The 26,899-nt window shown below is 43.5% G+C and overlaps 7 non-coding genes and 2 pseudogenes across 7 annotated transcripts; 5 read left to right on the top strand and 4 right to left on the bottom strand.

The window, feature by feature from the left end:
• Positions 1-12,358: 12,358 nt before the first annotated feature.
• Positions 12,359-17,205, bottom strand: LOC127562495 (heat shock 70 kDa protein 6-like; annotated as a pseudogene).
• On the top strand, positions 16,233-16,303 carry TRNAG-GCC (transfer RNA glycine (anticodon GCC)). Its single transcript has one exon. It is a non-coding gene; the product is annotated as a tRNA-Gly (tRNA).
• Positions 16,682-16,753, bottom strand: TRNAE-CUC (transfer RNA glutamic acid (anticodon CUC)). The gene has a single exon. It is a non-coding gene; the product is annotated as a tRNA-Glu (tRNA).
• On the bottom strand, positions 17,165-17,236 carry TRNAD-GUC (transfer RNA aspartic acid (anticodon GUC)). The gene has a single exon. It is a non-coding gene; the product is annotated as a tRNA-Asp (tRNA).
• Positions 17,237-17,769: 533 nt separating this feature from the next.
• TRNAG-GCC (transfer RNA glycine (anticodon GCC)) lies at positions 17,770-17,840 on the top strand. Its single transcript has one exon. It is a non-coding gene; the product is annotated as a tRNA-Gly (tRNA).
• A 1,341-nt stretch (positions 17,841-19,181) lies between these two features.
• TRNAD-GUC (transfer RNA aspartic acid (anticodon GUC)) lies at positions 19,182-19,253 on the top strand. The gene has a single exon. It is a non-coding gene; the product is annotated as a tRNA-Asp (tRNA).
• On the top strand, positions 19,213-26,216 carry LOC127562496 (heat shock 70 kDa protein 1B-like; annotated as a pseudogene).
• TRNAE-CUC (transfer RNA glutamic acid (anticodon CUC)) lies at positions 19,737-19,808 on the top strand. Its single transcript has one exon. It is a non-coding gene; the product is annotated as a tRNA-Glu (tRNA).
• TRNAG-GCC (transfer RNA glycine (anticodon GCC)) lies at positions 20,192-20,262 on the bottom strand. The gene has a single exon. It is a non-coding gene; the product is annotated as a tRNA-Gly (tRNA).
• Positions 26,217-26,899: the final 683 nt, after the last annotated feature.

Below are 26,899 nucleotides of genomic sequence, written 5' to 3'. Positions count from 1 at the left end.
TTCATACTTAATTCTCATAGTCACTACCAGAGCCAGGCATCCAGTCTTCTGCCAAGGAAACTCTGTCTTCCCACTCCTCTGCCCTCTTTGAGAATTGTCCCCACTAAGTCTGTTCTTCATTCTCACAAGGACTTCTATTCTCTGCACCTCTCAGGTCATCTATATTGACTAAATGCTCCTTCTCTCTCTACCTTGACACATTAGTGAACCATCTACACTATCCTTCCTCTACATTTGAGACCTTTGTCCCCTTATCTTATTAACAAATGTCTTATCAGGCCCTACTCTTGATTTACTCCAACCATCTATTGCTTTTATTCCTATTTACATACTCCTGAACAAAGCTGAAGAAAACCAAGAAACTATGCTGATTAGATCCACTACAGAGTTATATAACATAATCTTAACTAGGGTAAGAAAATCCTCCATAATTGATTTATTATTACACACAGCACAGTAGTTATTTCAAATCTCTTCATTTCTCCTTAAGCTTCCCATGACACGCCCTCCTCCCACCTTCTGAAATAAGGAAATAGTCTCATATTTCACACAGACCCCAAAATGAAGCCACTTGTCAAGAGCTTTGTCTTCTCCCTCTATATCCCACATAATTTGGGTATATTCACCCTTTATCCTTTTTCATTCCAATCATATTTGGAGAGGCAACTCCTTTCCTCACCATAACTACATGCACCCTTAATCCCATTCTCTTTTGTGTTTTCTTTTTATTGCTCCCTCAATCATTTCTATTCCTTCACTAATCTTCTTATTCTCCTAATCTATGGGCTGCTCCCCTGCTGACCAAACCCATTATCTACCTTTGTCTAAAAGCTTTCCCATGATCCATATTGCTCTAGCTATTTCCTTACTTCTCCCCTCCTTTTCATGGATAAATTCTTTGAGAAAGAGCCATTTATAATCTATGCCTTCACTTTCTCTCCTTTTAATCTCTTCTAATCTTCAGTATGATTTCTGAACTCATTCAACTGAAATGGCTCTTTCTAAAATCAATAATCTTTTAATTGCCAAATCGAATGATCTTTTCTTAGTCTTCCTCTTTCTTGATCTCCCTGTAGTTTTTGAAACTGTCAATCACTCTTCTGAATAGTTTCTCCTTTTTTTTAAACAGTTTTTGATTACATTCTTCTCTGCAAGTTATTCTACTTCTCTAACTGATCTTTCTCAGTCTTATTTATTTGATTTTTCTGATCATATCAACTAACTAGCAATGTCTCCCAAGACTATTCTGGACACTATACTATGTTACTTGGTGATTTCATCAGTTCACATCTAACAAGATAAAATTCAAGAGAGATAATTTTCAAGTTTCACACCTGGGTACAAAAAAAAATAGACTTGAAAAGTATAAGAAGGAGATATTCTGTATAGATGGTGATCATGAAAAAGATCTGGGGTTTTTGGCAGACTACAGGCTTAATATTAGTTAGCAGCACTTTTCCATGGTTAAAGAAACTAATGCCATCTTGGTCTAGTAGAAGGAATATGATTTCCAAGAACAGGGAAATAATAGTCTTATTGTACTCTGCTCTTGTTAAATATCACTTGGAATACTGTGTTCAGTTCTGGAAGTTGTGATTTAAGAGGGACATTGATAAGCTGTCGAACGTTCAGAGAAGAATAGTTAGAATCGTTATAAGAAGATTGATTAAGGGAACTGGGGATATTTGGTCTGAAGAAATAGAACCATAGGGGAGTTGATTAGATTTGTTCTATTTGGTCCCAGAGAGAAGAACCAGAAGCTATAGGATGAACATTGTAAAACATTAATTTAGGCTTCCTAATAATTAAAGCTGCCCCAGAGTAGAATAAGAAGTGTTGGCTTTCCCCTCTTTGGAGGTCTCTGAGCAGGCACTAGATGAATATTTATTATATATATTATAGTAGTCTTTCCTTTTATGTGTGGCTTGGGCTTATATGACTGCTGAGATCCTTTAAACTCTCAAATTCTGTATTCTATTTCTGTGTAGAAGACTGAATGACTGATGGAAGTGGATCACTTCGATAAAGAGAGCTAACTCAGTTTCAATTGATCAAGGATGGACAGAAGCAGCTACACCCAAAGAAAGAACACTAGGAAATGAATATAAACTGCTTGCATACTATATGTTATGGAGGGGAGCAAAATGAAAGGTCTGGAGAGGAATATGGTTCCCAGGTTGTGGAAGGCCTTACATAAAAGGCTAAAGACTTTGTAAGTAACCTTAGAGGCAATAGGAAGCCAATGAAGATTTTTGAATCAGCCCATGCTAATTTCGGCAATTGTGCTAAGGTTGGAAGGAGGGACACAAGGAGACTAACTAGGAAAATGTTCCGGTAATCCATAGGATTATGGATGAAGTCTTAAAAAAGGCAATGGCTGTATGAGGTGGAAGACTGATTTTGAAAGATTTGGAGGTTTAAAAAAATTACAGGAGCTGACAACTGATTGGAGTCAAGGAAGTGAAAAGTCAAATATAACTTCAAATCTGGATGCCCTCCACAAAAATAGAGCTGTGTAAATCAATCAATCAGGTTGGGAAAATATGATAAGCTTTGTTTTGAACATATGAAGTTTGAGATAGTTATAGGACACCCGGGTTGAAATGTCTCACAGGTAGTAAGGATTAGACTGAAATTCAGGAAAGAAATTAGAACTGGATGTGGGAGTATTGTAGTTCAGAAAATCTTTGTGGGTTTTGGGTTTGTTTGGGAAGGGGGGGTTGTTTTGTTTTGTTTCAGTTTAGTCTTTCTCCATCTAATATCTATTAATCATGATTCAGCCATGATCTCTTCTTCTACCTAACACTACCTCTCTCCTAATCTGGTCCTTTTTGGTGTGTTTCCATAGCAATATCCAGGTTAGAAATTTCTATTTTACTAGCAACTTTGTAGTTCTTGCCTATAAACTTAGAAGTGGGAAACCAATCAGAATCATCTTAATAGGGATCCCCTCACATTCTTATAAAACACTAGAGCTGACCAGATTCTGAAGATTCTTAAAATATGAAATAAAGATACACTCAGAATCCCAGCAAGTATTGGGTATAATGATGTATCTTCATATTTGAGTCATTTGTAGCATCCCTGTTTGTATTCATCTCATTTCCCTCCCCCCCCCCGGCCCATATCAGCCTACTTGTCATTTGTTATAGCACAATAGTATGAAATCTATGAAATCCCTAAAGCTCCTATATTGTGAAATTAATGGCAAGGCATGTACTTCTTTCTTTTTTTTTCCCCAAGGCAAATAGGGTTAAGTGACTTGCCCAGGGTCATACAGCTAGTAAGTGTTAAATGGCTGAATTAAGTGACTATCTAGATGCCTTAATAAGTCTTTTCTTGATGTAAAGAAGCATATAATTTTCATATTCACACTTACTTGCATCCTCTATGCATAAGTTTCATATAGAGAAGCTTAGGGGATTCTAAAGCAGTTTCTGAGTTCACACTGTGTATGTACCAACAATAAAATCAACCCCTTCCTTTACACATAACTACTTCATATAAAATAAAAAAACAAAAACAAACATGGTTTCGTCTACTGGTAACCTTAGCCAAAGCAGACCAGCCAGCTTGTTAGTAGCTTATTAGTTGGAGGAGGGACCCCACTCAACTCTGCCTATGGTCCAGTAGCCTTAGTGGGATGGTCCTGTACCCCTGTAAACATGAACAGCTCTCATCAGTCTTCCCTAAAATCATCACTGGCCCTAGGTATTTTTACCTATCTTTACAACATATCCTATATTATGTGTCACTCATGACTAGATGAGTTATTCATAGCCCTGGCAAATCAAGTTTTGACAATAGTGTTCCATTACAATCATATACCATAATTTGTTCTACTATTTCCCAATTGATGAGCATCACTTCAATCTTCCAATTCATTGCCATGACAAAAATTGCTATAAATAGTTTTTGTACAAATAAATCCTTCCTAAAGGGACCCACATGGGCAAAAATATTTGTGGCAGCCCTTTTGTAGTGACAAGAAACTGGAAACTGAGTAGATCTCCATCAGTTGGATAATGACTGAATAAGTTATGGTAACTGAATGTTATGAAATATTATTGTTCTATAAGAAATGCTCAGGAGGATAATTATAAAGAGGCCTGGAGAGACTTACATGAACTGATGCTATGTGAAATGAGCAGAACCAGATCATTATACACAGCAACATCAATTCTGATGAATGTGACTCTTTCTAACAATTAAATGATCGATGCCAGTTCTAATGATCTTTTAATGAAGATTGCCATCTACACCCAGAGAGAAGACTGTGGGAACTGAATGTGGACCACTACATAGCATTCTAACTCTTTCTGTTGTTGTTTGCTTGCATTTTGTTTTCTTACTCATTTTTTTCATCTGATTTTTCTTGTGCAGCAAGAAAATTGTATAAATATATTTATACATTTTGGATTTAACATATATTTTAACCTGTCTAACATATACTGGATTGCTTGTCATCTAGGGGAGAAGGTGGAGGAAGGAGGAGAAAATCTGAAACACAAGGCGATGAAAGGGTCAATGTTGTAAAATTATCCATTCATATGTTTTGAAAACAAAAAGCTTTAAAAATAAAAAAAATTTCCCCTAAGAATTACTTTGGCTGCATCCCATGAAAACAAACAAAAAAACCAAATAAATCCTTCTTCCCAATTTTTAAAAAATCTCTTTTGTATATAGACTTAGCAGTAGTATTTCTGGATCATATGATATTCATGGTTTTATAGCCCTTTGAGCAAAGTTCCAAATTGCTCTTCAGAATGCCCAACCACTTTTTTTTTTTAAATATCAACAAAAATAAGATTTTCTCCCTCCAATCTCCTATCTTATTAAAAAAGAAAAGAAAGCTAATTTCCTGTAACAAATATATAGCCAAGCAGAACATATTTTCTTCACAGCTTTATTACAATATATAATGAACATTTAAATATCTCTAAGACTTGCAAAACACAAACAGTGGAAATTCTTAGGAGGATGCTACTACCTACTCCTATGTGCCCTTGTTTCATGGTCTCTTTTTCCAAAGACATATATGGTAAACTAGACTGCTAAACTAGAGTATATAGGGTCAATTTAATTAAAAAAAGAAAAGACCTAGTTTTATTTGGGACCTTATTACCAAATCATTCTCCCTCAGAAGTCCTCCCTCCAAAATTCTGGTAGTGCAGGTTACTCAACAATAAACAATAGAAGGTGTCCATCCTCAGGGAATGATCAGTGGAATGGCACTTGATATTCTCTCCTATGCAGAAATAATCACCTTTGCTGACTCCTATTTTAAATCAAATCTTTTCGATTTTTGATTTGATTTAGGCTATTAACGAAGGTAGCGGTACACTGAGGAAACAAAACTCCCTTCAGCTATCCACTGAGGGCTCTAAAAATGACCATTAGTCATTAGGTTTTTGGAGCAAAGTAACTGAGTATGATAAGTTTATTGATGCTCCTATTTTCTTTCCTTTGGAAATTAATAAATGGCTAGAAGAGTGGTTATGGGAGGTATATAGAGTCAGTATCATATCCAATGGATTTCTCCCAAAAAGATTTTACCTCTATAGCTTCCCAGGTCTTCAAGCAAACCCAAGGGACAAAAATGAAAAAGCTAGGGAAGATCTATCTAGCAAATAGGTTGAGCATTTTCTCAACAAGAATCTAGAAAAGAGGTTCAAGAATGTAGATGGGGGCTATCTCACTAGTAACAGACATTGAGGTGATCTTAACATATAATAACAAACAAATATAACCTTTGAGTAGATCAGAAATTCAGGAGAAACAGCTTTTTCTTCTTGAAAGCCTCTGCATATAACTCTGTAGGATTCTCTCATGCCCAAATTCCACTACCCAAAACACTAACCCTCATATCCTTAGATTTCGATCACCTCTAGAATTCTTCTTTCCGTATAGTTGATTAAATGCAGAGATAAATTTGGGAATTTTCAAAATTTATTCAAAGTCTGCCATTGTTTACAGAAATGACATATATTTCAAGGATTGCTTTGATTGTGCTGATTTTTTCTTCTCCTTTTATCTTTAAAAAAATATTTATTGTATGGGATGATTCAGTGGGAGGGAGAGGGGGACGGATACTGAGGAAAATGCTAATAAAAAAATTTTTTTAAATACATCAATAAAAACTTATTAGAAATTTTAAAAATAAACAATACAAATATTTTGCATGAATAACAGCATAAATCATAGATAATATGTTCACATACACATATATGTCTACATACATATGTATGCATGTATAATTTTCATCTAGCTGGCTTTTTGACTCTGTTAAAGAAAGCTTTTTCATACATTATAAAGAGATTAAGAGCTAGGTCACATTTCTGACCTTCCTTCTTTAGAAAGATGCTAGTAAGGAAGGAGGACAGGATTATTAAGGCACCTTTTCAGATCTCTTCTCAATCCCATTCCCTAGAGTCTGAAATGATAAGAAAAAGGGAAGGAAGGAAGGAAGGAAGGAAGGAAGGAAGGAAGGAAGAATTTTTTAAAATTTCTGACCAATAGGCATTACATGCTAAGAAAGAAGGCCACAGTGGTTATTCTTTTAGTCTAGTCACAGTAGAAGAAGTATAATCTTCAAGAAATGATAGTTGCTAGAATAGGAAGAAAATTCAAGAAAGAAGGTATTTCCAACTAACAAAGTACCCAATTCTTCTTCTACCTAGTGTAGGAAGAGCTGTTACTGGATCTACTCTAATCCCTCTGTTGAGCTTTCATGAGGTGTTGGAATACATGGAGAGCTGCTGAAATACACGGGAGCCACCTGATAGTGGCTGCTTAGAGAGCCAACCCAGAATGGATTTTCTCTTGTGAAAGGATGATACAAGGAGACTGAGAAGCAGTTGCTGTTCTCTGACCACTCTCACTGAAAGACCATTGCATTGCCTGACCTCTGGGTATAACATCAGCTGCCATCATGCCCTACCTGTTTTTTGTTTGAGATCCTGAAGCTGGGCCCTGCCTCTCATTTCCCTGGGTCAACCTACATTCTGAGGTCCAGTGGAAGTCCTTATTACATTTTGAACCTGGGTTTGGGGTCTTCTCTCACCCTGTCTTCTCACTCTCTCTCTTTGCTTACACTGAGCTTTCAGATGCCCTACTTTACACACTGAAAGCATTGACACATCTCTCTAGAAGTCCTTGCCAAGAGGGACCCTGTCTTCCCATGTTCTGCTTCATAGCCTGGGTATAAAAGGCATTTGTGCCCACTGTTGCACAGCATCTTATGATCTCCTCTAAAGGAGCATCTTTGTGTAGTCCCCATATAATTCTTCTACAAACCTCATTAGCATTTTCCTTAGCCAGTTGCCTTATCATAACTCCTGTAGCTGCATTTTCTCCAAATTGGTCATATGACAGCTGTTTGCAAATGTCCCACAAAATCAGCAAAAAGTTCATTTGGACCTTGCTGTATTTTTGTGAAGGCTTCTCCTCTGTTTTGCCTTCCTGGGAGAGAGCTCCATGCTTTGATAGCAGCAGCAGCAATTTGCTCATGTGCTATCAAAGGGTAATTAATCTGTACTGAAGTGTCTGCATACTGACCTTTACCTGCTAGTTGATTAAAGGTGACTTGTATATTAACTCCAGTTTGCCTATTTCATTGGGCTTGTATTCTACATAGTTCACTGTACTCTAAAAGCCACAATAAGTTTTGTCTAGGTTCTAAACATGTCCTTGCTATAGATTATAGGGGTTAAAATTTCGTAAGCCAAATTCTCTAATACCATCTTAATATAAGATGATATAGCCCCATAAAAAATGCAACCCTTTTTCAAATTCTTAATTATTTCCAAATCAAAAGGAGTGTATCTTCTCCTTTGTTGACCTTAAGAATCAAATTCTTCAATAACAGGGTATACATTTATCAAATCAGATATATCCTGTCCTTTTTTAGCTTTAACTAGTGCTTTTTGTAATCTTGTCATAGGCTGTTTCATAGGTGGTGCTGATTGTGTCACTATCTCTCCCCCTCCTCCTTCTCACAAAACTTAGGGTTAATTGAGGGGTGGTAGGTCAGGGGTTGGGAATACCCTAATGGCTCTTGCTATGAAGCACTACATTCCTTAATTTCATCAGAATTGTACTTAACTCCTTTCTTATCTATTTCTTCATCTTTTTCACCTAGTTTGTCAGTATCCTCCCCCTCCTATTCTTTCTTCTTTTTTCTTATTCTAATGCTTATATAATTCCTTAAAGTCAATTATATATATATAATGTTTCTTTAGGAATTGAATCAGGGCCATTTTCATTGTAATATTCACATAATTGCTCTCCTACTAATTTCCACTCCTTTGGATCTAATTCTTTTTTCTTTGAGAATCAAGGAGATGATTATTGCAATGTTTCTAAAAGTCCAATGATCTGCACCCAAGTTACAATCAAACCTTGTTTGTTTTTTTTTTTTTAATCAGTTTAATCATGCTTTCTACACATTTTCCTTGAGGTGGAAAAGGCTCCTTTCTAAACATTTGTCCCATTTCAGCTTTAGCCCTTAACAAAATTTCCTTCTTGTCTATTTTTGTACTTACTTTAATTTCTGGGTCACAGATGTAGATTCTTAGCCCCACATTGGGATGCCAAAATGTAAGGTTGTTTAGTTTTCTGGAGTCTCTGGGGCAGTCTTCTTTTCAATAGATTAATCACCATGAGAATAGTCAGGTGTTAAAGTCCAAATCCTTTCTTATCTCCTTCACTATCTAGTTTCCTTGCCTGGGGATGGGCAGCTTTCTGGAGGCCTTCCAGAGTCTTGATTTTAGTGGAGAAACTAAGGAGGAAAGCCCTGCCACCACAATGGTGTGAGATGTGATGAATGAATCTCTCTCTCCTTGGCTCCAAGAACTTGAGCTCCCGCCTTCAGTCTGCTTGTCCTCTGTAACTCTAAGTCCCAGTTTATATGCTCTACACTGAGTATAAACCAATCATTATATCAGTAGGAAACCATTATTTGTTTTAAGATTAAATCAATCACACTGAACTTAGAGAACTATTAAGCATCATGCTAAACTAGATAACCATTGTATCATCAATTCCACTTATAGTATCTTGTAAGAATCCTTGTTTTAAATACAGAGTTCTGTCCCATAACAATGAGATATAAGATCTCTACTCACTTTTTGTACATACTTGATAGGCATTTATGAGGCATATGGTGTATTTGTTCTTTTCAGAAGAACAAATCTGGGTGCTTTGATCCAGGTTTGTGGAAGCAGGCTAGGATGGATGTTTCTTTTTTTTTTAATCTAAAGTTTTTTTTTTTTTTTTTTTTTTTTTCCCCAAAACATATGCATGGATAATTTTTCAACATTAATCCTTGGAAAATTTTGTATTCCAATTTTTCTTCCCCTTCTCCCACCCCCTCCCTGAGATGGCAAGTAATCCAATATATGTTAAATATATAAAATATTTGCTAAATCCAATAGATGCACACATTTATACAATTATCTTACTATTCAAGAAAAATCAGATCAACTGCAGACATATATTGTATCTGGGATATAGGGCAACATATTTAACATATATAGGACTGCTTGCCATCTAGGGGAGGGGATGGAGGGAGGGAGGGGAAAAATTGGAACAGAACCGAGTGCAAGGGATAATGTTATAGAAAAATTACTCTGGCATGGGTTCTGTCAATAAAAAGTTATAATAAAATAAAATTTAATTTAAAAAAAAAAAAAGAAAAATCAGATCAAACAGAAAAAAATGAGAAAGAAAATAAAATGCAAGCAAACAACAACAAAAAGAGTGAAGATGCTATATTGTGAACCACACTCAGTTCCCACACTCCTCTCTCTGGGTGCAGATGGCTCTGGAACTGATCTGAATCAACTCATTGTTGAGAAGAGTCATGTCCATCAGAATTGACCATCTTATAATCTTGTTGTTGCCGTCCCTGCTTCTGCTCATTTCACTTAGCATCAGGTCATGTAAATCTCTCCAGGCCTCTCAGAAAAGGTTGGAGGTTTCTTACTGAATAATACTTAAGAAATGCATCTTGACTTGAATCATCCCCAAAAGCATTAATTTGTCAGGAGTGAGACACTTTACAATTTGACCACCAGGTGGCAATATAATGAAAAGACCATTTAGTATTATTGTTCTGTAAGAAATGACCAACAGGATGAATACAGAGAGGCTTGGAGAGACTTCCATGAACTGATGCTAAGTGAAATGAGCCAGAACCAGGAGATCATTATACACTTCGACAACGATATTGTATGAGGATGTATTCTAATGGAAGTGGATTTCTTTGACAAAGAGACCTAACTCAGTTTCAATTGATAAATGATGGACAGAAGTAGCTACACCCAAAGAAAGAACACTGGGAAATGAATGTAAACTATTTGCATTTTTGTTTTTCTTCCCGGGTTATTTTTACCTTCTGAATCCAATTCTCCCTAAGCAACAAGAGAACTGTTCGGTTCTGCAAACATATATTGTATCTAGGATATACTGCAACATATGTAATATATATAGGACTGCTTGCCATCTAGGGAAGGGGGTGGAGGGAGGAAGGGGAAAAATCGGAACAGAACCGAGTGCAAGGGATAATGTTGTAAAAAAAAAAAATTACCCTGGCATGGGTTCTGTCAATAAAAAGTTATTATAAAATAAAATTAAATTTTAAAAAAGGGGAAAAAAAGACCATTCAGGTGGTTTTGTCAGATAGTATTCAATATATTTGAATGGGATAAGAATTATTAAATTAGAGACGAGTAAAAGCTCCAATTTTTCAAAAAACGGGGAAGGGAATAGGGTCTGCAAAGTGCATGCCAATGAATTTCACTTCTACTACTAGAAAAATTCTGGAAAGGAAATGGTAATTACAAAGAACCAGCATATCTTCACCAAGAACAGATCATGCCAGATGAAAAGAACGACCTCTTTTCCTTTTTTGTCATAATTACCATAGTGGTACCTGCAGGAGACTTTAAAGATTTTGTGTAGCATTTTACTTCACATAATCATACAAACATGGAGGTGAAATAATAAATGTGCACTGCATGAATATAGCCTGTCAATGATCATTCAGGATACATGTATGTACATAAGTAAATTTGCACTTATAGGTGTATATGTGTGTGTGTGTGTGTGTATGCATACAACAATCATACAAAAAGGATCAAGGCAGATAGTCTGTAATTACAGCATAGCCAATCTTCTGGTCACTGATATTCACCTATATTTCCCAATCTATCTGGGAAAACTCTTTATAATGGGTTAGTTGGACATGACTGAAAATCAACTGAACAACAACAAAGCTTAAGGGACAACAGATTTCTGACCACCCCTCCCCACACTGATGCCAACAGAGAAGGGCTGGAGGTTAAATATGACCTCCTAAGATAGCTGGGAATAGGACAGCAATTGCTAGAATCTCAGCCAAGATTCTTCTCCAAATCACATTCCTTCATTCCTGAAAAAGGAAAATAATGCATTTTGCCCCACAGACAATGCTAATAAAGAAGCTTCTGGTTTTTTAGTTTTTTGGTGGGTTGTTTTTGGGTTTGGTTTTTTTTTTTTTTTTTTTTGGTCTCTTTTAGGATAGTGAGGATTGTTAGAATAAGATCATAAGGTCTGAGCTGGTACAGCACCCATGTCACCTGAGATGGGATAGAGATTCAAAAAAAGGTTTCAAATGACTTTTTGCCTCTACTCTGGCAAAAGTTTTCTCTATGTCTGCCTCAATCTCCTTATTGAGCCGTGAGGCTCTATGTTTCCTAGTGATTACATTTTCTGATTCTATAGCTGATTCTATACTTATATTTTGATACCATTTGAGAAAGTAGGGTAAGATGGTTATTTCCTAAATCCCCCATTAATAGGCCCACAATTCTTACAGATCCAGAAAACAGATTCTGTCTTTTGGTGGGTTGCCTTGCAGTAAGTTTATTTTTAAAATACATGATTTTATGAATCATTTTAGGAGGGAAAAAAAATCAGAACAAGAGGGAAATACTATAAGAGAGAGGAAAAAAACAGAAAAAAGAAGTAAATATCAGCATGTATTGATTAACATTCAGTTTCCTTAGTTCTTTTTATAGATGAAGATGTCATTTTCTGTCTATTGGGATTACTTTGGAACACTGAATCACTGAGAAGAACCAAGTATTTCATAGTTAATCATCTCACATTCTTGCTGTTATAGTGTACAGTGTATTCCTGGTTGTGCTTGTTTTACTCAGAGTCAATTAATGTAAATCTTTTTTAAATCAGCTTATTCGTTGTTTTTTATATAGTGGTAATACTCCACTATCTTCATATGCTATAATTTGTTCAGTCATTCCCCATGTGAGGGATGTAGAAGACCCTTACCCAAAATGACTACTCAGAGATCCCTCAGTAGAAGGCAGAAAAGTTGTTTATTGAAAAACCTCCGGAGGATGAGCCATCCCATCACAAGATAAGCTCGCAGTAGGAGGGCTAAAGAAGTAGTAAAGATACATAGCTTTTATACAAGAAATTACATCACAAGTAAGAGAGCATTGAAAGGGGAGGGGGAGGCATCTAATTGGTTGTTGCTATTTGGGGAGATTGGAATGGAAGGTTTCTGTTTCCCTGAAATCTCCTGATTTCTGGGAAACAAAGTCAGGCCTTCAGGCTTAATCAAGCAGACAGTGGTCCAGCTAATAGACTAAATATTGATAAATGTCAAATACCAATAAATGTCATCAGTTCAGGTTAAGTAAATATGTTTCTAGCTGGCCAAGGCTCAAATAGATATGAGCCTGCACATATTATACAGGTCATAGGGGAGACACAGAAATAATAAAATACAGAAAAAGAATGCATACATCCCTGTAAGTTCTTCACCTTATCTATTCCCCACACTCAACTGATGAGCATCTACTCATTTTCCAATTCTTTGCTATCAAAAAAGAGGTGCTACAAACATTTTTGCACATGTGGGTCCTTTTCTCTCCTTTAAGATTTCCTTGGGATACAGATCCTGGATTACCTTTCAGACCTAAACCCATTTGCTAAAGTCTCCACCTGGACTTCACTTGCATTAAGCCATTTGGTTAGGAATAGCTGGAAAACTTCCTTTATTAAACTTACTCCTCATCTCTCTCTTGGGGAAAGCTACAAGACGTTCCATCCAGAGAAGCCTGTTTAGCAGATTATAAAAGCCTTTTCCTACAGGGTCTTCCACACTTCCCAAACTCCCAACATCCAGACTCTGAAGGCACTTATATAAAGTGCTCATTCACCTCCACCTCTTCAAGGCCCTGGTTCCCTTCAAAATTCAGCTCAAATGCCATCTCACCCAAGCAGCCTTTCCTGAGCCCCTTTGTTTCAAGAGCTTCCCTGAAGCAGAAATACTGGGTATTTTTGGAGCTATTTATTGATGTGCATTTGTGTCCCCCTAAGGGATGCATGCAGGCTTCTTGTGAGTGGGACATGTGGGAGCATGTCATTTTTGTCTCTATATCCAGAAGACCTAGCACAGTGCCTGGCACAATAAATTGATGCTTGTTGATGGATTCATCCATTGAGTGGCAACTATCTGCCCTAGTAAGTACCATGGCCCCAAGGCAGCAGAACAAATCAAATCAGGGCTGGCAAGCAGCCAAGGAGCAAGGACAGGCCCTAAATCTCCAGTTGGCCCTTCCCTTCTGAGAAGCAAGGAAGGCAGAAGCATCCTGTCTGCTTATGCTCACTGCTTTCTGCCTGGCTCTGCTTAGCACCACCAACCAAGCCAATGACAAAGCCAGGGGATTAGTTCAAGTGAGAGTATTACATTTGACAGATTCTTTACTGCTTTTTCCATTCAACTAAGCTCTCTGTAGAAAGGGCCATTTGAGGACATCTCCTACTTGTCTATATTCCAGAAAAAGCAGTTTGTGGGGGAGGGGACCTCTAAGGGCATATCAGGTCTTGAGAAAGCCCTGAGGTCTACTTCATTGGAGGGGACCATGGTCCCTTTAGGGTCAGTGGCTCAGAGCTCCACCTCAGTCTCTTTTACTGAGGACAGGATAGTTTTAATCCCCACACCTACTTGTCTGGACGCCAGGAAAAGCACTTTGGAGCGGAGGGAATATTCTAAAGGCTCAGTGATTCCAGACTCCTAACCCTCTTTTGACTCCCCGGATTGCAAGCACAGACAAACTGGAGGTATCGCTTATTTGCAACAATTCATTCCAAGACCATCATTCTCTACAAAAACATTTCACAAAAGAATCCATATAAAAATACATCTAGCAACATGCACCCATAAGAATAGTGGTTAGGAAGACTTGTTCGGACAACGTCCGGTTCACCTGGGGAGAAAAAGGAAGTTAAGGGAGACAAGTCAAATGAGACCTTTCACCGGAGACTGGAGTTCGCATGAAAAGCACCTGGGGCAGAGGCCTAAGGGCCCAGAAGGCAAAGGACCAGAGTCTGGAGGAATAAGCAGCATTCAGAGAAACCGTCTAGGGCCCCCCACGCCCAGAGTCCCCTGCTGGGAGGTGTGACTCGGTCGACCTCTTTTTCAGTGGTGGGCCCGGGGTAGGGTTGGTCCGCCGGGCCTGGGCCCCGCAGCTGCTGCCTGCAGCAGGTTTGCCGGGTGCCTGTAGAGTCGGGCGATGACGGGGCGGCGAAGGCGCTCCCACTCTTTCTTCCGGTGCTCGTACTCGCCCTCGTTGGCCAGCCGGTTGCCCTCCAACCAGGAGAGGACCTGCTGGCACAGGATTCTGCAGCACCTTCCTCCTGTCTTCTTCCTGGATCTTGTCCCCAAGGCACGGAGCTCTGGGGGTGGAAGATATAGGCCAGGAGGGCGTTCTCAGCAGCCACCTTCTCCCGCTGAGCCTAGTCCTCGGCCTCGAACTTCTCCTGCACCATCCTCTCCACCTCCTCCTTACCGAGCCGGCCCTTGGCCTTGGGGATGGTGATCCCGTTGGCCTTGTCCGTGCCCTTGAACGAAGCCGAGACGTTCAAGATGCCATTAGTCAAAGGTGACTCGACCTGGGGGACCCCACACGGCGCAGGGGGGATGCCGACCGTTCAGAACGTTTCAGCAGATTGTTGTCCCGGGGCTTGGCCGGTTCCCCTCATACACTTGGATCAGGACTCCCGGCTAGTTGTCAGAAGGAGGTGGTGAAGGTCTTTGCCTGGTGGAGTTTCTCTTGATCAGGGCATTCAATACCCGGCCTGCTGTCTCCAGACCCAGGGACCGGGGGGAGGCACGTCGAGCGGCAGCAAGTCCTGCACCTTCTTCGATCTGTCCCCCATCAACACGGCCGTCTGCACCACTGCTCCGCGGGCCACAGCTGCGTCGGGGCTGATGCTCTCGTTCAGCCCCTTACCATTGAAAAAGTCCCGCAGCAGCTTCCGCACCGTAGGGATGCGGCTGGAGCCCCCTACCAGCACCATGTCATGGATCTGACCCGTGTCCGTCTCGACGTCCCGAAGGGCCTTCCCCAGGGGCTCCAGCGCCGCCCGGAAGATCAGTGAAAGCCACGTAGCTCCGCCTGATGCGGTCGCCCTGGTCATTGGCGAAGGTCTCCACTCGGCAGTGCTGGAACGCGCCCACGCAGGAGTAGGTCGTGCCCGGATCGATACCGATCGCCGCTCCCTGAGAGGTAACCATGGCTCGGGGACACCTGCCCTCCTTCCTTCTTTCGGTCCGGGACGGGAACAAGCGGCCTCTGTGCGGCTCCTGGCACAGCCCACGGATGCCAAGGAAGCAGGTTAAACAGGGCCCGAATGGTCGGTGGAAGGGTTCGCCCGATCCTAGATCCTCCTAATCCTCCTGGTTCTCGGTGTCGCTGTTCTTCTCTCCGCGCTGGCCCCGAGACCGCCTCCGCCTCCGCCTCCGCCGGCCAACTTTCGGGCAGCCGGGAGCCCCGGAGAAAGGTTCTGGGGGAGTCCGCTCCTCCGCCTGACGAGGACCAATAGGAGCCAGGTCTCGGTTCCTCCAGAATCTTCCCAGGGGGACCAGGGAGCTCGAGAGGATGGGAATGGGGGAAGGAGAAGGGTGCTGGTCTGCGGACTGGGGCCGAGGCGAAGCTTATGGACTTGGGAATTCAGCCCTCCGGGTCCCAGCCGCTCCCGTGGACTCGGGACTGTCCCGGTGGAGATGGAGCTCCGGGAGCGGTGCCCTCCGCCCTCTGCGAGTCGGCTCGGCTGGAACTCGAGCGGGATCGACCGAACAAGTGTAGAAGCTTCGGAGTTTCCCCAGGCGGGGGTGAAGCCTTACGCAGAGGAGGCGGCCCTGGGAGTTCCCTGAGCCAGTCGCATTGGTGGTTCAGTGGTAGAATTCTCGCCTGCCACGCGGGAGGCCCGGGTTCGATTCCCGGCCAATGCAACGAATGTTTTCCTTTTTTAATTTTTTTTCCCTAGTCTGGATCATCTCCTCTTTTTACACTTGATATGTCCCTGAGCCCGTATAGTTGAACTTTCTCAAACAATTCACGCAATTCGAAAACCCCTCCTTCGCACCCTTCTTCTCACCTCTATTCCTTCCCTTCGCCCCGCTTCCTAGAGGAAAAACGGGCTTCCTTCTGACACAGTATGCTTCCCTGGGCAGCTTTCTCACGCGCCTCACTTGGCAGCCAGCCTCAGCAAACAGTCTTCGGGCGGATCGCTCGCTGGCTGAGGGCCCCTAAAGATTAGTTTAGTGCTGGCCCTCGGGAATTTTGAATCAGCGTGGGGAGGAGAGTTCGAGAAGGCAACAAAAACGTCTTTCCCTGACCGGGAATCGAACCCGGGCCGCGGCGGTGAGAGCGCCGAATCCTAACCACTAGACCACCAGGGAACCCGTATGTTCTCTTTCACTCGTCACCCACACAACTGAAATATACCAGCTGTCGGCCTTCAAACTGCTCTGGCCAGCAAGCCCACACACTGAACCACCAGTCTCCTCCGCTCCCGGCTCTTCCTCCTCCCCTACGCTTCCAACTTCCTCTCGGACTCTCAAAGCCCTCACCTCGCTTTAGGGCAGGAGCACACTCGGAGGAAGGACCAAAAGAGAAAAGGTCTCCCAACTCGGGAAACCACTGCCCAGACAACTCAAGTCACAGGATTAATGAAGCCTTCTCGGGCATCCCAACTCCCGCACACCCGCACACCCGCACACCCGCACACCCGCACACCCGGCGGACTGACAGAAAACGGACAGGACAGGAAAGCGGTGCGGCCAAGAGAGAGGAAAAATTACGTTTTCCACCTCCCCGTCGGGGAATCGAACCCCGGTCTCCCGCGTGACAGGCGGGGATACTCACCACTATACTAACGAGGACGGTGACGGGAGGCATTCTTTCGGGCACGCACCCATATCATCTATTCACCAGCTGATCACAACGCTTTCCGGTTTTTGTGCTTCCTTGCTCTCTGGCGACTCGTCCCACCGCCCCAAAGACGACGAGCCCCAGGTCCGGGGCCGCTTTGACGTTATAGCACGCGCGCAGGCTTTCCCAAAAAAACCTTTTCCCCGCCACAGGCTACCTATACACGCGCGTGGCAGGTTCGCGGCTAGGTGGGAGTCGATGGGGAGACCGACAGAGAGAGACGCAGAGTCAGGGACGAGAAAAAGGAAAGCTTTCTAGCTTCCTTAGCAGAAGGACAATCGCAAACCCTACAGGTCATGTGCAGAATCGGAAGGCAGAGACGTGTACCATAGTCCTTTTCCAAGTAGAAGGAGGGTGAGAAACTGTGAGCATGTGATAGGACATCGGAAAATACTTGGCAACAACCCTTCAGATACATGGCATCTATAAATTTTGCTTGTCTCTGTACTCAGACGAAGCAGCCCCGGGAAACTGAGAAACAGTCGCATTGGTGGTTCAGTGGTAGAATTCTCGCCTGCCACGCGGGAGGCCCGGGTTCGATTCCCGGCCAATGCATCGATTTCTTTTCTTACATTTTCCTTTTCTGTATGACACTTGAAGTTTCTCATAAAATAAGTACTTTATGATACACCCAAATACAAGTACAAATTTTGCTAAAGAAAAAATACACTGTACTTATTTGCTGATTGTTTTATATCACAAACCAAAGAATCAAACAAGAAACTCCCTGAGACAATATATTAATTAAAAATGACCAAGTTGCACTGCAGAGAATCGATAGTAAAGTCTTCTCTTCTTCGTCTGATTCCCACTTCTCCCACCCCAGTCACAGAAATCAGGAACCCAAGGTACATAATGAAACAGATTTTTTAAAAAGAATATTTTAAAATTAACAAGCAGTTTTTTTCCCCTTCTTCCCATCTCTTCTCTCCTACTGGAAATAGAGGAGAAAGTGATGAGGGACAAAATACAAATTTCTCAGAGACTCTATCCCATTGTAGAGCTGCATAACAAATGCTCTTTAAACAATATGCTTTTTACCTGCTTCAGTTTGGCCTTACATACTTTTCCCTCTCTTAACATAAGTACATTATTCAGTAGCACAAAAAGATCCCCATTCTTATCCTCGTAGGAAAGAGAAGGGGACAACCAGTAAAAAACACATTGTGGTTCTGCGCCTCTCCAGCTTTGATGTGAAAATTATAGATTGAACAGGATTCCTTTGCCTATTTCCTATTTCCATCTCATGATGCATTTTAAATGTAAACCAAAAATGCTAGCCAAAAGGTTTGACATGTAGGTCTGTGGCAAATAGATGGGGACAACCTATGAAAAAATAAAAAGAATTCGGTCGTTAAAGAAGACTCATGCACGCCATCGACATTCAAAAAGTTGCTTCTCTTAATCTAAGACGTAAACAAGGATGGTTTTTTTGACCAAAGAAAGAGGTCAAATAAGCCACTTCAAAATGTCGATACAAATTCAATCTTTCTTCCAATGTCCCATTGAATGCTCACAGTTTCTCACCCTCCTTCCACTTGGCAAAGGACTATGGTACACGGGCTTGCGATTGTCCTTCTGCTAAGGAAGCTAGAAAGCTTTCCTTTTCTCGTCCCTGACTCTGCGTCTCTCTCTGTCGGTCTCCCCATCGACTCCCACCTAGCCGCGAACCTGCCACGCGCGTGTATAGGTAGCCTGTGGCGGGGAAAAGGTTTTTTTGGGAAAGCCTGCGCGCGTGCTATAACGTCAAAGCGGCCCCGGACCTGGGGCTCGTCGTCTTTGGGGCGGTGGGACGAGTCGCCAGAGAGCAAGGAAGCACAAAAACCGGAAAGCGTTGTGATCAGCTGGTGAATAGATGATATGGGTGCGTGCCCGAAAGAATGCCTCCCGTCACCGTCCTCGTTAGTATAGTGGTGAGTATCCCCGCCTGTCACGCGGGAGACCGGGGTTCGATTCCCCGACGGGGAGGTGGAAAACGTAATTTTTCCTCTCTCTTGGCCGCACCGCTTTCCTGTCCTGTCCGTTTTCTGTCAGTCCGCCGGGTGTGCGGGTGTGCGGGTGTGCGGGTGTGCGGGTGTGCGGGTGTGCGGGTGTGCGGGTGTGCGGGTGTGCGGGTGTGCGGGTGTGCGGGTGTGCGGGTGTGCGGGTGTGCGGGAGTTGGGATGCCCGAGAAGGCTTCATTAATCCTGTGACTTGAGTTGTCTGGGCAGTGGTTGCCCGAGTTGGGAGACCTTTTCTCTTTTGGTCCTTCCTCCGAGTGTGCTCCTGCCCTAAAGCGAGGTGAGGGCTTTGAGAGTCCGAGAGGAAGTTGGAAGCGTAGGGGAGGAGGAAGAGCCGGGAGCGGAGGAGACTGGTGGTTCAGTGTGTGGGCTTGCTGGCCAGAGCAGTTTGAAGGCCGATAGCTGGTATATTTCAGTTGTGTGGGTGACGAGTGAAAGAGAACATACGGGTTCCCTGGTGGTCTAGTGGTTAGGATTCGGCGCTCTCACCGCCGCGGCCCGGGTTCGATTCCCGGTCAGGGAAAGACGTTTTTGCTGCCTTCTCGAACTCTCCTCCCCACGCTGATTCAAAATTCCCGAGGGCCAGCCCTAAACTAAACCAATCTTTAGGGGCCCTCAGCCAGCGAGCGATCCGCCTGAAGTCTGTTTGCTGAGGCTGGCTGCCAAGTGAGGCGCGTGAGAAAGCTGCCCAGGGAAGCATACTGTGTCAGAAGGAAGCCCGTTTTTCCTCTAGGAAGCGGGGCGAAGGGAAGGAATAGAGGTGAGAAGAAGGGTGCGAAGGAGGGGTTTTCGAATTGCGTGAATTGTTTGAGAAAGTTCAACTATACGGGCTCAGGGACATATCAAGTGTAAAAAGAGGAGATGATCCAGACTAGGGAAAAAAAATTAAAAAAGGAAAACATTCGTTGCATTGGCCGGGAATCGAACCCGGGCCTCCCGCGTGGCAGGCGAGAATTCTACCACTGAACCACCAATGCGACTGGTTCAGGGAACTCCCAGGGCCGCCTCCTCTGCGTAAGGCTTCACCCCCGCCTGGGGAAACTCCGAAGCTTCTACACTTGTTCGGTTGATCCCGCTCGAGTTCCAGCCGAGCCGACTCGCAGAGGGCGGAGGGCACCGCTCCCGGAGCTCCATCTCCACCCGGACAGTCCCGAGTCCACGGGAGCGGCTGGGACCCGGAGGGCTGAATTCCCAAGTCCATAAGCTTCGCCTCGGCCCCAGTCCGCAGACCAGCACCCTTCTCCTTCCCCCATTCCCATCCTCTCGGGCTCCCTGGTCCCGCTGCGAAGATTCTGGAGGAACCGAGACCTGGCTCCTATTGGTCCTCGTCAGGCGGAGGAGCGGACTCCCCCAGAACCCTTCTCCGGGGCTCCCGGCTGCCCGAAAGTTGGCCGGCGGAGGCGGAGGCGGTCTCGGGGCCAGCGCGGAGAGAAGAACAGCGACACCGAGAACCAGGAGGATTAGGAGGATCTAGGATCGGGCGAACCCTTCCACCGACCATTCGGGCCCTGTTTAACCTGCTTCCTTGGCATCCGTGGGCTGTGCCAGGAGCTGCACAGAGGCCGCTTGTTCCCGTCCCGGACCGAAAGAAGGAAGGAGGGCAGGTGTCCCCGAGCCATGGTTACCTCTCAGGGAGCGGCGATCGGTATCGATCCGGGCACGACCTACTCCTGCGTGGGCGCGTTCCAGCACTGCCGAGTGGAGATCTTCGCCAATGACCAGGGCGACCGCATCAGGCGGAGCTATGTGGCTTTCACTGATCTTCCGGGCGGCGCTGGAGCCCCTGGGGAAGGCCCTTCGGGACGTCGAGACGGACACGGGTCAGATCCATGACATGGTGCTGGCAGGGGGCTCCAGCCGCATCCCTACGGTGCGGAAGCTGCTGCGGGACTTTTTGAATGGCAAGGGGCTGAACGAGAGCATCAGCCCCGACGCAGCTGTGGCCCGCGGAGCAGTGGTGCAGACGGCCGTGTTGATGGGGGACAGATCGAAGAAGGTGCAGGACTTGCTGCCGCTCGACGTGCCTCCCCCCGGTCCCTGGGTCTGGAGACAGCAGGCCGGGTATTGAATGCCCTGATCAAGAGAAACTCCACCAGGCAAAGACCTTCACCACCTCCTTCTGACAACTAGCCGGGAGTCCTGATCCAAGTGTATGAGGGGAACCGGCCAAGCCCCGGGACAACAATCTGCTGAAACGTTCTGAACGGCCGGCATCCCCCCTGCGCCGTGTGGGGTCCCCCAGGTCGAGTCACCTTTGACTAATGGCATCTTGAACGTCTCGGCTTCGTTCAAGGGCACGGGCAAGGCCAACGGGATCACCATCCCCAAGGCCAAGGGCCGGCTCGGTAAGGAGGAGGTGGAGAGGATGGTGCAGGAGAAGTTCGAGGCCGAGGACTAGGCTCAGCGGGAGAAGGTGGCTGCTGAGAACGCCCTCCTGGCCTATATCTTCCACCCCCAGAGCTCCGTGCCTTGGGGACAAGATCCAGGAAGAAGACAGGAGGAAGGTGCTGCAGAATCCTGTGCCAGCAGCTCCTCTCCTGGTTGGAGGGCAACCGGCTGGCCAACGAGGGCGAGTACGAGCACCGGAAGAAAGAGTGGGAGCGCCTTCGCCGCCCCGTCATCGCCCGACTCTACAGGCATCCGGCAAACCTGCTGCAGGCAGCAGCTGCGGGGCCCAGGCCCGGCGGACCAAGCCCACCCCGGGCCCACCAAGCCCACCCCGGGCCCACCAAGCCCACCCCGGGCCCACCAAGCCCACCCCGGGCCCACCACTGAAGAAGAGGTCGACCGAGTCACACCTCCCAGCAGGGGACTCTGGGCGTGGGGGGCCCTAGACGGTTTCTCTGAATGCTGCTTATTCCTCCAGACTCTGGTCCTTTGCCTTCTGGGCCCTTAGGCCTCTGCCCCAGGTGCTTTTCATGCGAACTCCAGTCTCCGGTGAAAGGTCTCATTTGACTTGTCTCCCTTAACTTCCTTTTTCTCCCCAGGTGAACCGGACGTTGTCCGAACAAGTCTTCCTAACCACTATTCTTATGGGTGCATGTTGCTAGATGTATTTTTATATGGATTCTTTTGTGAAATGTTTTTGTAGAGAATGATGGTCTTGGAATGAATTGTTGCAAATAAGCGATACCTCCAAAGTTTGTCTGTGCTTGCAATCCGGGGAGTCAAAAGAGGGTTAGGAGTCTGGGATCACTGAGCCTTTAGAATATTCCCTCCGCTCCAAAGTGCTTTTCCTGGCGTCCAGACAAATAGGTGTGGGGATTAAAACTATCCTGTCCTCAGTAAAAGAGACTGAGGTGGAGCTCTGAGTCACTGACCCTTTATTAAAGGGACCATGGTCCCCTCCAATGAAGTAGACCTCAGGGCTTTCTCAAGACCTGATATGCCCTTAGAGGTCCCCTCCCCCCCAAACTGCTTTTTCTGGAATATAGACAAGTAGGAGATGTCCTCAAATGGCCCTTTCTACAGAGAGCTTAGATGAATGGAAAAAGCAGTAAAGAATCTGTCAAATGTAATACTCTCACCTGAACTAATCCCCTGGCTTTGTCATTGGCTTGGTTGGTGGTGCTAAGCAGAGCCAGGCAGAAAGCAGTGAGCATAAGCAGACAGGATGCTTCTGCCTTCCTTGTTTCTCAGAAGGGAAGGGCCAACTGGAGATTTAGGGCCTGTCCTTGCTCCTTGGCTGCTTGCCAGCCCTGATTTGATTTGTTCTGTTGCCTTGGGACCATGGTACTTACTAGGGCAGATAGTTGCCACTCAATGGATGAATCCATCAACAAGCATCAATTTATTGTGCCAGGCACTGTGCTAGGTCTTCTGGATATAGAGACAAAAATGACATGCTCCCACATGTCCCACTCACAAGAAGCCTGCATGCATCCCTTAGGGGGACACAAATGCACATCAATAAATAGCTCCAAAAATACCCAGTATTTCTGCTTCAGGGAAGCTCTTGAAACAAAGGGGCTCAGGAAAGGCTGCTTGGGTGAGATGGCATTTGAGCTGAATTTTGAAGGGAACCAGGGCCTTGAAGAGGTGGAGGTGAATGAGCACTTTATATAAGTGCCTTCAGAGTCTGGATGTTGGGAGTTTGGGAAGAGTGGAATACCCTGTAGGAAAAGGCTTTTATATTCTGCTAAACAGGCTTCTCTGGATGGAATGTCTTGCAGCTTTCCCCAAGAGAGAGATGAGGAGTAAGTTTAATAAAGGAAGTTTTCCAGCTATTCCTAACCAAATGGCTTAATGCAAGTGAAGTCCAGGTGGAGGCTTTAGCAAATGGGTTTAGGTCTGAAAGGTAATCTAGGATCTGTATCCCAAGGAAATCTTAAAGGAGAGAAGAGGACCCACATGTGCAAAAATGTTTGTAGCACCTCTTTTGTGATAGCAAAGAATTGGAAAATGAGTAGATGCTCATCAGTTGGGGGATGTCTGAACAAGTTATAGCATGTGAAGATAGTGGAGTATTACCACTGTATAAAAAAGAACAAACAGGCTGATTTTAAAAAGATTTACATGAATTGATTCTGAGTGAAACAAGCACAACAAGGAATACACTGTACACTATTAACAGCAAGAATGTGAGATGATCAATTATGAAAGACTAGGTTCTTCTCAGTGATTCAGTGTTCCAAAGTAATCCCAATAGACAGAAAATACCATCTGCATCCATCAAAAGAACTAAGAAGACTGAATATAAATCAACACATGCTATATTTACTTCTTTTTTTCTGTTTTTTTCTCTCTCCCTTAGTATTTCTCTCTTGTTCTGATTTTTTCCCTCCCAACATGATTCATAAAATAATGCATATTAAAAATAAATTTACTGAAGGGCAACTCACCAAAAGACAGAATCTGTTTTCTGGATCTGTAAGAATTGTGAGCCTATTAATGGGGGATTTAGGAAATATCCATCCCACCCTTCTTTCACAAACTGGGATCAAAGCACCCAGGTATAGAATCAGAAAATGTAGTGCCTGGGAACCATAGACCCTCATATTACATCAGTTAGGGATGAAAATCATCACAGATTTTTAGGAGAGGTCATTGCTGCTGCTGCTTCCACTGCTCCAAAAATGACTTGGATTATTGATACACCACTATAAGTGGAGTAATGGCCCCTGACCAAAGAAAAAATAGCCACTTTACATCAATTAGTACAAGAACAATTAGAATTAAGACACATTGAGGAAATAAATAACCTATAGAACTCCCTTGTATTGTTATAAAGAATAGACATGACAGCTGAAATGGCAAAGAAAACATTGCTCAGAATTATCCAATTAACAGGAAAAATAAGAATTATATGGGTTAACAATATGGATAGATTAGATTGTTTAATAGGTACTCAGGAAACTTGGACCATTTTGTTAGGGTTAGTAGAAGTAAGAGCAGGAAAAATCCTGACCAGTTGCCATTCTATGAACAGTGACAATGGGTATTTCCCATAAAAACAAAAATGCATCCACTTAAAGGCGCTAATGTGTTCACTGATGCCACCAAGCAAAATAAAGAGGCCATATATTCCCCACAATTGAGCAGCATCTCTAATGTATTTATTACACTTCCCAACTCAACACAGCAAAATGAGTTGTATGCCCTTAGATGATGGACAAATCTATCATTATCATTTCAGATAGTCACTATGCAATTGGGGTGATCCAGAGAATAGAGACAGCATATATAAAGGCTCAAACAGGACCTGTCTTCTTATTTTTTCAGGAGGTACAAGAGGTGATTTTAATGAGACTCTACCCTTTTTATATAATGCCCATCTGCTCTCATGTGGATGGGCACTGGGACTTATATTTGAAGGGAACAAAATAGTGGATGGTCTGCTTGCACAATGTATTCTTCTCTGCTCTCTACAACAAGCAATAAAAGCTCATGAACATTTGCATCTGTCTGCCAGATCTCTTCAAAGACTATATGAGGTGTCCTGGCAAGAAGCAGCAAGCATAGTAAAAAGATGTGTAGCTTGTGTACCATATTCTCAAAGACCTATAGGACGGAGACTAACTCCAGAGATGACAGGACAAATCATATATAGTAAATGGATGCTATACACATATGGGAAAAACATGCATTCATATTATAGTTGGCACTTATTTAGGCTTTGTACAATGTGATTACAGGTACACAAAGGTGTATGTAACCTATTTGCTGTATAATCATACAGGTCAAGATTATGATTGGGACAGTATCAAGAGGCATTTGAATGATTTATTTCTCATTAACACAATTGAAGGTGACATAGAAAGTTTATATAAATTAGCATCGGATATGGAGAAAGCTTCTCATGAAGATTTGAATCCAGATAAAATTGCTGAAAAAAATCAAACATTGGTTTGATAATACCTCTTTCATGGTGATTAAAATTAGAATTATTGATTACCCTTTATGTAGTAATGTTATTACTGCTTTGTTGTTGCCCTGTAATATTAGGATGCTTTTAAAGAACTTTCTCCATCATCTTTTCAGAGGTTGCAGCTCAAGAAAGGATTTTTTATCTAAAAGATAAAAAGGAGGAATTGCAAGAATATGGGATTCTGCCGAGAGGGAGTACAAAGGCCACCTCTCTTTTTTTTCTGTTTTTTTCTCTCTCCCATAGTTTTCTGCCACCATGCATCAACGCCCTTGTTGATCAAGGAATAATGATTTGTGATCATGAGAATGAATATTGAGCCAGAGGGTCACAGCCAGTGCCTATGTGAACTGCGGTGCCTGAACAGGGCCTCTCGCCTGTGAGGGAGCTACTAAATTGCTGGATGAGCTCTCCTCCCATTGGCAGATACCATGCATGTGCAAAGCCCTGCTTCTCTGAATGATGACTGGGTATTGCCTACTGTTCACATGCTGATCACGCTTGCAAAAATGTCTATCAACAAGGCTGTATGGCATAATAAACTGGAGCTCTTTTCACACTCTATAAGTCTCCTGCCTCATTCATCGGGCCTCTGAGATCAAAGGGCATAGACTTTGAGCTTGTAAAGACAGCCACAACACCCTCACAACTCAATAAGGAGTTTGGGGCAGACCTAGAGAAAACTTTTGGCCAGAGTAGAGACAGAAGATCATTTGAAATCTTTTTTTGAATCTCTAAACCATTTCAGGTGACAGGGGTGCTGTACCAGCTCAGATCCTACTCCAACAATCCTCACTATCCTAAAAGAAACAAACAAACAAACAAACAAAATAGAAGCTTCTTTTTCAGCATTGTCTGGGAGTCAAAATGCATTCTTTTCCTTTTCCAGGGACGAAGGAATGTGATTTGGAGAAAAACCTTGACTGAGATTCTAGCAACTGCTGTCCTATCCCCAGCTATCTCAGGAGGTCATATTTAAGCTTTAGCCCTTCCCTGTTGGATGTCAGTCTGGGGAGGGATGGTCAGAAATGTGTTGTCCCTTAAGCTTTGTTGTTCAGTTGATTTTCAGTCATGTCCAACTAACCCATTATAAAGAGCTTTCCCAGATAGATTGGGAAAGATAGGTGAATATCAGTGACCAGAAGATGGGTTCTGGTGTAACTGTAGACTTTATCTTGGTCTGCATCCCATGATTGTTATATACATATATACATACACACATACATTCATGCACAGTGAATTATCATTGA

Source organism: Antechinus flavipes, chromosome 4 (genome assembly GCF_016432865.1).
Source record: "Antechinus flavipes isolate AdamAnt ecotype Samford, QLD, Australia chromosome 4, AdamAnt_v2, whole genome shotgun sequence".
In the NCBI taxonomy this organism is placed as follows: domain Eukaryota; kingdom Metazoa; phylum Chordata; class Mammalia; order Dasyuromorphia; family Dasyuridae; genus Antechinus; species Antechinus flavipes.
The sequence above is the reverse complement of the archived record's forward strand: the minus strand, read 5'-3'. Positions and strand labels throughout refer to the sequence as shown.